This window comes from Podarcis erhardii (genome assembly GCF_964252035.2).
Source record: "Podarcis erhardii genome assembly, chromosome: 8".
Classification (NCBI taxonomy): Eukaryota; Metazoa; Chordata; class Lepidosauria; order Squamata; family Lacertidae; genus Podarcis; species Podarcis erhardii.
Window position 1 is genome coordinate 31209822 of NC_138499.1, and position 10433 is coordinate 31220254.

The window sequence follows — 10433 nt, forward strand, 5'->3', positions numbered from 1 at the left end:
AACGACGGGAGCGCACCCCGCCGCGGGGATTCGAACCGCCAACCATGCGACCGGCAAGTCCTAGGTGCTGAGGTTTTACCCACAGCGCCACCTGCGTCCCCTAGAGACACAGTAGCAGTGGCTTTTCAGAGCCCTCATATTGTCTTTCTTGAAAGGTCTGGAAATGTAGAAGCACGACACATCTTCCCAAGCTGACACAATTTAGAAATGCATGTTATTGTTTCAAGTTGATATTCTGCCTTCAAGAAAGGATACCAAAGTGACATATTGAAGTCATAAATTGCTGGTATGTCAATTTGCCTAGTAATATCTTCCATTATAAGCAGTGCTATTTTTCTAGAAAAAGAGATGCCAGAACTTGCCATTGATGCCTCCCTTGTTCTCTTACAATGGCAATGGCGCCCACCTGAGAGGTTCCAGAACTGAGATCTAGTGAGTTCTGGCTGAAAAAAACAACCCTGATTATAAACTTGATTCGGGGACAACAGATTATTACATAAAACAAGTGGATCTTCTAGGGAGCCCTGGGAATACTGAAGAATGAACAAAGGGTATACTTGTTATTGTTTTTTTTAGACTTTCTTGATAGCTCCAGTCTCAAATTGCCCTTCAATTCAAAGTTTCATTTCAAGACATATCAGATATGCCATATGAACAATTAGTGGGCCTTGGTTGTAATAAAAATCGCTCTGATTGCTGCTTGTAGTAGTTGACAACTGCAAATAGTTCATGCTAGAAAAATGCACTGGACCCAATCCAACCATATGAATTGTGCAACCCTGTCAAACAAGGAATAATCATGCCAGCGACTGTTTCTTTTTTGGGGGGTGGGGTGGAAATGGGAATAGTGTGCAGAGTAGAGACTTGTTTGTCCTCCTACTCCTCTCAGACAAATGAACAAGCGGTGTTATACACTATTTTTGTTCTCATCTTGTATTTTTATGTTGTGAACCACCCTGTGATGTTGGATGAGGGACAGTATACAAATTTAATAAGCAGTAATAATAGCTAACACCAAGTCAGACTGTTGGTCTATCTAATACGGAGCGGCCCTCACTGACTGGCAGTGGCACTACAGGGTTTTGAGGCAGGGGCCTCTCACAGGCCCACCTGGAGATGCTGGGTTGTTCAACCTGGGATCTTCTGTATGCAAAGATGATGCTCAACCACCGAGCTACAGCCCTTCCAGGGCTACAACCAGTATTATCACTGGAAGTAGCAAAGTACATATAGCCCTGTCTGCCAGATGAATTTGGGGGGATTCGCTTCAGCAGCCACCTCTATCTCAGCATCATTACTATTGGTTTCCAGCTAAATCAAACATTATTTTACTGAGTTAGGATATGAAACTGCTGTAAATAAGTGATCCAAAGTAAGTGGCTTGCAGTCTTTCTCCTCTTGTCAGCAGAGACTCCTGTAGGTTACAATCCAGTGTAGTTTGGGGCTAGAAAGGGCAACACTGACTGGCATTAAGCTGAAGGAGAGATTTATGCAAGGCTGTGATTAACATATGTTTACACATTGCTTTGCTGAAGTTCCACAGAGAGATATTGTGATTAAGTAGCAAGTGCAATTAATCAACCAGAATGGTGGAAGCATAGAAGATGACAGACTAATACAAGCAACCAAATCAACCATGGGATGATGTTAGAAATTAGCATATACCACAATCTTTCATATTTATTTGGTATTTTTTTAGTGGTTCACCTCTGAGGCAGAGGAAAATGAGGGAACTTCTAGAAAGGTGGTGGGCAAGTTGCCTATCAGCTATTTTCTTTCTATTCAGGAGACCTTCATAAGCATTCAAATGGATTTTCAGAAGATAGCTTTACATCAAGTGGTATACCATATACCACAGTATTTGATGGTTGGCATGATATTGAATAATATCTGTCAGTTGACATATAATAGCTGTGTTGTTGCTTTTTAAACTTATTGCAGGGGTAATCAATAGGGTGCTCTCCGGATGTTGTTTGACTACAATTTCCATCATTCTGCACCATTGGCTATGTGGGCTGAGGATGATAAGAGTTGGAATCCAACAATATCTGAGCCTGATACTTCTCACATATAACTGATAAGATGCAATGCAGATACACAATAAGGTTTGATCCAGTGAAGCATGAGCACAGTGTCCACATGCAAAGACTCCTCCTGAGCTCAATAGAGTCCTCTCCCACTTCACATCAGTCTAACTACACTGTTCTAACACTTGCTCAGGATATGTGTATCTACATAGGTATCAGCAATCCCATGGTCTAGACATCCTGGTTCATTTAGGTCTTCCCTACTGTGTGTGTAGCTCTAATCTTTCTCTGTAACGCTAATCAATCATAGCTGTTACTTCACTCATTGGCTGAAAACACTGAAAGGGAGTTGCCCATACTGTGCTTCCTGGTTTTAATTACCACATTATTTCCTTGTAACAGAATATTATCCAGCAACCTCTTCAGGTGGGCCAACTGATGGACCATTCATAATGTCAATAACAAAACCATAGATATTTCTGTATCCCAGAAATCCCACACGAGAGTTCTGTATCCCATTTACACTCATCATTTCCTGAGCTAAAAAGTAAAGGTTGCTTATCTCTTTTTTTTGCCTTTGGAATACAATAGGCAAAAATACCTGTTTGCAGTAAAAAAGATAAACACACTATACATGCCATTGTTTTGTACAGACACAGCTCTACATTGGTACCAAATGCAATTTAGTAATAGAAAATTAAAATGTTCAGTCTCTTGAGCAGTGAAACCACAAACTGGTTTATTTTTTAGAAAGAATTTTTTAGGGCGTGGGGAACAGCCCTTCCCATTCACATTCCTCCTGCTAAGGTTTGTTAAACACCCATGGCTGGATTAACAGACCCTCCAAGTGTCCCTATTTTCCAGGGACGTCCTTGATTTAGAGAAGCCGTCCCTGTTTCTGATTTGATCCTGGAATGTCCCACTTTTCCTTAGGATGTCCTTATTTTCATTGGAGAAATGTTGGAAGATATGGTAGGATGAAGAACATTGGAGAAATACTGGAAGGTATGGAGTTATCTGACCCCCGAGCTATCTGAAGGCAATCCTGTATTGGGAAGGTTTTTTTAAAAAATGTTTAATGTTTTATTATGTTTTTATATATGTTGAAAGCTGCCTAGTAAGATATGTGGGGTATAAATAGTAAAATTATCATTATGGAGTGGGACATCCCTGTTTTCATTGGAGAAATGTTAGAGGATATGGATGAATCATTATTCTAAGTACCATTTCAGTGTACAACTCCCCACAAAATTTGGGGCCTGGGTGGGTAACCACTCCTGCTTTTTGAAATGAAGTTTTGTTTAAAGCTAGGGAAGAAAGCACTTTAGAGAAAAATGAACTGAAGCAGGAAGAAGGAAGTTCAGGCATGGCTGGCAGAGATGAGGCACATTCTTATACATACCGTTCCTTTGCTTAGGGAGCAAATGGGAGCTGAAACAGCCCATTGGTTTTTGAAATGAACTGTGAGACCATGCCCCCTTCCTGGGTTGCACCTTTAGTTGTCCCACTCCATGCTCTTCTCAAATGTTTCATCCTAGCTGGAATGTGCCCTTGAACTGTGATCTTGCTTATCCTTTGCCTGGATGGAGGTTTGTATTTGTAGAAATCTCTGATTTATGTGTAGTTGGAATGTAATCTACTGCACAAAGCTAATAGACACACCTATGGTTTCACTCATTTTGGCCTCTGGCCCCATCTAGTACTGGCATTTAACCTCCAGAATGAATGAACCCATGGTTCCGAAAAGGGTTCCTCATCCCTGATATAAACCCCCATTTGCTCCCTTGTTTCACAATTCTGATAAAGAAGTTTTTTTTTTTAAAAAAAAAAAACTTCTGTAGAAGCAGAACTGAAGTGCTAGCATTTCTCTGCCCCCTTTCCATCCAGAATTAGCCAACATTGCTGCAACCGTCTATTTATTTCATCACATGATTGTTTTAGTGTTATTTGAAGCACTATTTTGGAGCCAGACATAATCACATTATACAGTTCCCCACCTTATTAACTGGCAGAGAACCATTCCCCATTAGACAATTGATCCTGGGTAGATGAAGCCATTAAAAACAGCACTAATTAGCTGAAGATAGGAGACAGAAACACAGGCTGTATCCTTTCCTTTCATGCTCCGGGAAGTTCATGTTCCAGACAAATAATAATTGATATGTACTCTTCCTTAATTGTGGATGTTAACAGCCAGCAGTATAATGACAGGCTGACAATCCCTGTCTAGCCCATTGTATGTTTAGTTTTGAATCCATGTACCACTGACTAACATTTCTGGTTAAAACCTGGATTTCAGAGAATGCACTTACAACATTGTCATAATCAGAGGTGGGCAGACTACATTAGTTTTCTGAATTACATTTAATATGTGCCCGAGTGTCTGTTGTTTTGTTGACTCGGAGGACTGGATGTTCATAATTATGAAATAGAGAATGAGAATAGGAAAATAATGAGCAGCATGGAAAACCAAAAACACCTAAGCAGAGTCCTAAGTCGAAACAAAAGATAGCAGCCTTAAGTTCACGGTGTTGTGAGTCACAGGGCTAGGAAGTGATATATAAATATTGCATTAAGTAAAACGGCACTTTTACCATCCCTCAAAAAACAATCACCTGTAGCCGAATTCTTGTGTCTCGTCTGCAGCCACACCCTGTGCTGCTCTGGTAACACAAGAATGTCTGGGGAGGGAGGAGAACCTAGGACTTATTTATTATTATTATTAAGAGTAGGAGCAATATTAGCAATAGCAGCTGGCACGGCTGTGCAGGTGAGGCTGCATTGGTCTCCTGTCTTCCCAATGTCACATGACACTACCATATAGCAAGAGGGAGAAATGACAGGCAGCAGGAGCTCCATGTGATGTGTGCATGGTGTGGAGCATCAGATTGGCTCTGCTGCCTTGCCCCATCCCTCTAGGTAAGCAGCAGCAACATGTGGAAAAGACAGGAAAGCAATGTAACCCCACCAGCCACTTCTTAGTGTTCAGGGGTCGTCAACCTTTTTATACCTACCACCCACTAATGCATCTTTCTTGATGGTAAAATTTCCTTACCGTCCACCAGTGCTGCAGTAACATGTGCCATAGAACCCCCTACCGCCCATCTGGAATCCTGAAATGCCCACTAGTGGGCAGTAGGGACCAGGTTGGCTACTCCTGTTAGTATTAGTATTGATTGCAGGTTTTTATTTGTAATTTTTTGGCCTTGAGCCCAGAAATTTGCACGCATTTGCAAAGCACCAATAATGTGTTAGGTGCTGTATAGCATGCAAAAGTTACCAAACGACATGTTTACCAAAGGTGTCATGGACTCTGAAGATGCTCGAACTCAGGACGAAAGGGAGAAATGTGCTAAAAGGAAGGCACATTTGGCAAATCCTCACCATGATCAACTCCCACCTGGAAACCTATGTCCCCACTGTGGAAGGGCATGTGGATCCAGAATTGGCCTCCACAGGCACCTATGGATTCACTGTTAAGACCATGTTCATGGAAGGCAACCTTTACTCAGCTACGAGTGATTGCCAAAGAAGAAAGAAGAAGAAGATAGCATGCAAAAGTTATGCAGTCCCTACCCAGAGATCTTATAATCGCCACTAATAGATTGGTCACCTGGCACCATGTGGAACTCTATTGAATCCTTCAAGTGCATCAACACACACACACACCCTTGCCTTGAGTCCAGTTTGGAGTATTGGAAAATATATCAGGAAGTGCAAGACTGAGACAGTGAAACTAGAAAGGTACAAAGTGGTGCCTAGTATCTTGGATCAACAGCCTGTCTACCTGCTCAGTCTGAAGAGTGGTCTCATCCCAAGTACACAGGGAGGAATGAGCTGGATCAATATTCTAAAACTATGTAGGGCAGATGCACCCTAAATATGCAATTTAGGAGTGGGAGAAGAAAGGGAAGTGGCATGTGGGATAAATGGAATGTTGTATATCTAGGTTGACATTAGGATAATTCTTCTGTTTTATTTATACTATGCTATTCAGAATTACTCATTATCAGAGAAAACAGCACACAACAGATACTCTGTTTGACTGATTGTACCTTTGAAGAAGCATCAGATTAATACAACCTGCATAAGGGCCAAGGCACAAGGACATTATGATTCAAAGAAATAGGAGATAATTGGAATCTGTCCTGATGTATGTCCAAATGTGGAAAGCCTGATAGCTATTAACGAAACAGGAAATTTAATGTCAAATATCAGCATTCAGCAAACTCTTCAAAACTAATGAGTTAAGCTGTTAAGATAAGATGTTTCTCCGTTTATAAAAGGGCAAGAAATAAAACTACTAAAGGGAAGGAAGTCCGTGAAATAAAACGATGAAGGCTGAGGCAGTGTGTTATGGAGACTGGCTGTCTACTCTTTACAGAGTGTAAGTCTTTGGTCAAGCAAATGTGGAACAAAAAGCCATTACCCAAGAACCCTAAGAGACCTGTAATAACCCAAGTTAACATGAAGTTATAGGGCATGATTTTATTTTCTAATGAGGAACAGGGGGAACCCCTGATGCCGTAGTAGTGCCTGAATAGGAGACCACCAGGAGCCCAATATAAGCCACTCTGAGCTTTCTAAAAGCACTGGGAGCACATATTAATAGAAAATGGAGCTACCCCAGATCTCACTGATGAAGATGTATTGCCTGCAAAGCAGACACATTAAAAATACACAGCAACTTTGGAAGCCTCAACCCATGTCTGACTTCCTCACAAAGATATATGCCTTAGCAATTTCTATGTAACATTTCTTTAGGAAGAAGAATTCCCTTACATGGCATAGCAACAAACTGAAGTTTACCACTGATAGTGGGCGCCAGGTTATTACAGCTCTTTGTCAAATGTACATCTGTTCCAAAAATGTACTTTCAAATATTTGTTTCTCACATTCACACCTTACTGTATATTTTTAGGTACACACGTACACGTCATAGGCATACACCCTGACCCTCAAACAAGTATCTGGTACAATCCCTTCCCATGTGAGTATAGTGGTCATGTGCAAAAGGATCCTCACAGATCCCCAAAAGTTTCTTCTGCCTCTACTGCATGTGCATGCATGTGCGTATAGAAACCTATGAAGGTGCCTTACACAGAGTCATGCCATTGGTCCTTCTCACTCAGTATTGCCTACACTGATTGGTAGGCAGGAATCTCTCCCAGTCCTACCTAGAGATGGTTGGGGTTGAAAATGGGACCTTTTCATGCAACACCTGAGCTGCAGTGGACCATTACAGATATCAGATGTGTGGAGAGAGGGCCGGACACAACTCTTCCAGCCCAAGCTTCTTCTGGTCAGCCAAGTGTCATGAGTTGAGGTCTTGAGGGCATGTACAGACCACTCATTGCTGCCTGGGCATGTTGCTTGCATGCATGTCCCTGTGCATGAGAGGAGAAACAGGGCTTTGTGGAGCCCTATGAACAGCTCCCCCCCCCTCATGAAAGGTCATTGTTTCTGCACAGTGGAGGATTATAACCTAACCCAAGGTGTAGAGACGTCCATCGTGAGTGTCTTTAAATGACAAGCAATGAAAAGCTCCTATAAAAGGAAACCAAGAGACAGTATGTAAGTGTGGACACTCAGAAAAAGAAGATTATGAGAAATCATTCATATATATATATATATATATATATATATATATATATATTCCTTGAGTGTCCACTTTTGCAGGCTGTCTCTCAGCTTCCATTTACGAGAGCTTATTTCTCTTACTTGTCATTCAAATACACCCACTAAGAGAATGAATAAATGCCATGAAAACTAGCAAGATGACATAATGAATGAGTTACTGTAAATGCCTCCAGCATAAAACAATTATGTACCTGCTATTGTCAAAAACATTCAACATTTTCTTTTGTTGAAAAGGAAGCAGCTATAAATTATTCACAGGGGCACTGAAAGTACTTCTTTTTTCTTTTTGGTTGCTACCAATTAATTCTTCCCTGAACATCCCCAGATATTTAGTTAAGGACAGAAAATTTACATGCAGAGTTTTGATTTTTCCATGGGGTTATCTAAATGAACATCCTTTTGTTCAAAATAAAAAAAAATGACATTTGCGATGTGGAATGGTGAAATACCAACTTTGCATCTGTGAGCTGAGCACTGTTATAGGGGGTAATTTAGGCTCTGTTTTGCAACAGCAATGCAAAGCAAAGTAAAAATAAGAGCATTGCAAAACAATATATGTTGGTGTTCACGTTGCCCTTGTTTTATTTAAAAAAGAAATTAATAAAAACTAGGGAAATTGAATCAAATCATTATAATGTTGACTCAAGAGTGAATGCTTATTGATCGATCGATATGAGCACTTACAGACTGTCACTATTTTCGGATGGGATTCAATCACGTAACAGCAAATTCAGGTTTCTCATTTATAGTCGATGGAGACTCTTGTTCAACAAACTCGCTTCTCCAAAAGATTGGACTTTTCACGATAAGGAAAGTGATGGGAAAATGCAGTGGAAAGTGTGGGATAACACTGGTTTGATGCAACGTCATCTAACCCACCCACAAACAAATCAGGATTTAATGGTCATTCAATAGCCAACATAGTATAATCTCCCTGCAAGCAAATCAGAGAGAAAGCTCAATAAACAGGTTGTCTGGACATGCTAACTATCTATGAGAAGAAGCAGGGGCCTGGGAAGGCAGGTGGGAAGAAATTCTCAAAATTCTCAGGGAGAAATGTCTTATGAGGTAAAAGCAGTAGACTGGCTTTCCTCCCTCAACAAATGTTTTCATCCTCAGACTTAGTTGCTCCACTGCCACAAAACTACAACAATCAGCAGCCTGCAGCCTGCCTTATTGAAGACACCTGTGTCAGGGAAAAACATCATTCAAGGCATGGTGTGTGTGTGGGTGTGTGTGTGTGTGTGTGTAAGTAAGTAAAATGGTGGCTTCCATTGACCAACCCTGCTGGCTAATAACTGTTGTAGCATCGTCACTGCTTGAGGCAATTACTAAAGAAGATTTTTTTTTTCACTTTCCTCCCGACATACATTGCAAGAGTTACAAATAAAAACACACAATCAATAGAAATATTTAAAAAACAATTAAATAAGTAACCCTATAAAAACGTGCGTGCGCGCGCGCGCGCGCACACACACACACACACACACACACACAAACACAAACAAACAAACATAGAACTATAACATTCACTGTCAGAAGACCCTGTCACAACACCCAGTTAGTGGCCAAACACCAGTCAAAACAAAAGTCTTTGTCTGCTGGCGAAGGAAAGTAGAGAAGGGGGCAGTCTAGCCTCCCGTGGAGGGGGAGCAGCCACTGAGAAGGCCCTCTCTCATGTCCTCAGAAAACGTGCCTGTGAAGGTGGTGTGGCTGAGAGATTTTTTGTAGCAAAACATGTAATGCCACTGATGCTTTCCTGGTAAGCCCCCTCCCCACTTCCCAAAAATGTTTGAAAAAATGTTTGAAAAATCCTTCTGCCCCCTGATAAAAATGGCTGAGATGTTCCCATTCACTTTCAGATTTCCAGTCTACTTCCACTCCATTTCAATGGCCAACCACAACTTCTAGTACAATGAGGGCAAGTAGAAGAATGGAAATTTTTCAAACACTTACAGGTTCCCCTTAGCTGTCTCTCCCTCTGTAAGATAAATAGTCCCAAATGTTTTTAGCTTTTCCTTGCAGGGAGAATGCTTCAACCGCTTGCTCACTTTGATTGCCCTTTTCTGTACCTTACTGTCTTGCTTTCGTCCGATGATGCAGTTTTGCCCCCCCCCACTCCCTTTGGATCTGCTTCTTTCCACCTTGGGACAAATAGGAGCCTTGTCTGGTTTTTCATCTCCGTAACACCCTGGAAGGCTCCATTTGTTTGGACAGGCTCACTCTGACAGGATTCAAGAACTCCCTGACTTAGGCATAATTAGTCATTCATACAACTGAGGAACTGGGTATATACATTTATTACAATTTAAGCTGAGATGTTTCTTAAAATAATTCTGGAAATGTGCTTAATTATTAGGTACTAATGCCAATGCCAATGGCTTACAATATGATACCGTAATGACTTCCCAGCAAACAATGGGGGAAGTAAACACTTCATCATTGTAAGCTATTTAGAAGACCCTGTCTAATATTAGTCTACGACTACTTAGCGAAATGAGAAAACAAACTGTAAAATCCTAACAGAAGAAACCCACTTCCTTTCCGAGTCTCAAGAGGGAGGGCTGGGCTGTAATAAAGCTTTGTTGTCAATTAAGCATATTTTTCATACCCTCATTAGCGCAAACGTCTATTTTAGGAAAGGATTTCTTGTTGCCGTTCAGCTGTAACATTTAGGCTTATGTTGGCTCCCAGAGTCTCTGCTTAAAAAAAAATAATACGAAGAAAAGAGGTGTGTAGGGGGAAAATATCTTCCATGGGACGTGT

General features: G+C 41.1%; 1 long non-coding RNA gene across 1 annotated transcript in view; it reads left to right on the top strand.

The window, feature by feature from the left end:
- Nucleotides 1–9588, top strand: part of LOC309349184 — a 70648-nt gene extending 61060 nt beyond the window's left edge. The window contains exon 3 of the long non-coding RNA XR_014159806.1: nt 9530–9588. This is a non-coding gene — a long non-coding RNA (uncharacterized lncRNA). The remainder of the gene's footprint in view (nt 1–9529) is intronic.
- The last annotated feature ends 845 nt before the right edge of the window (nt 9589–10433 follow it).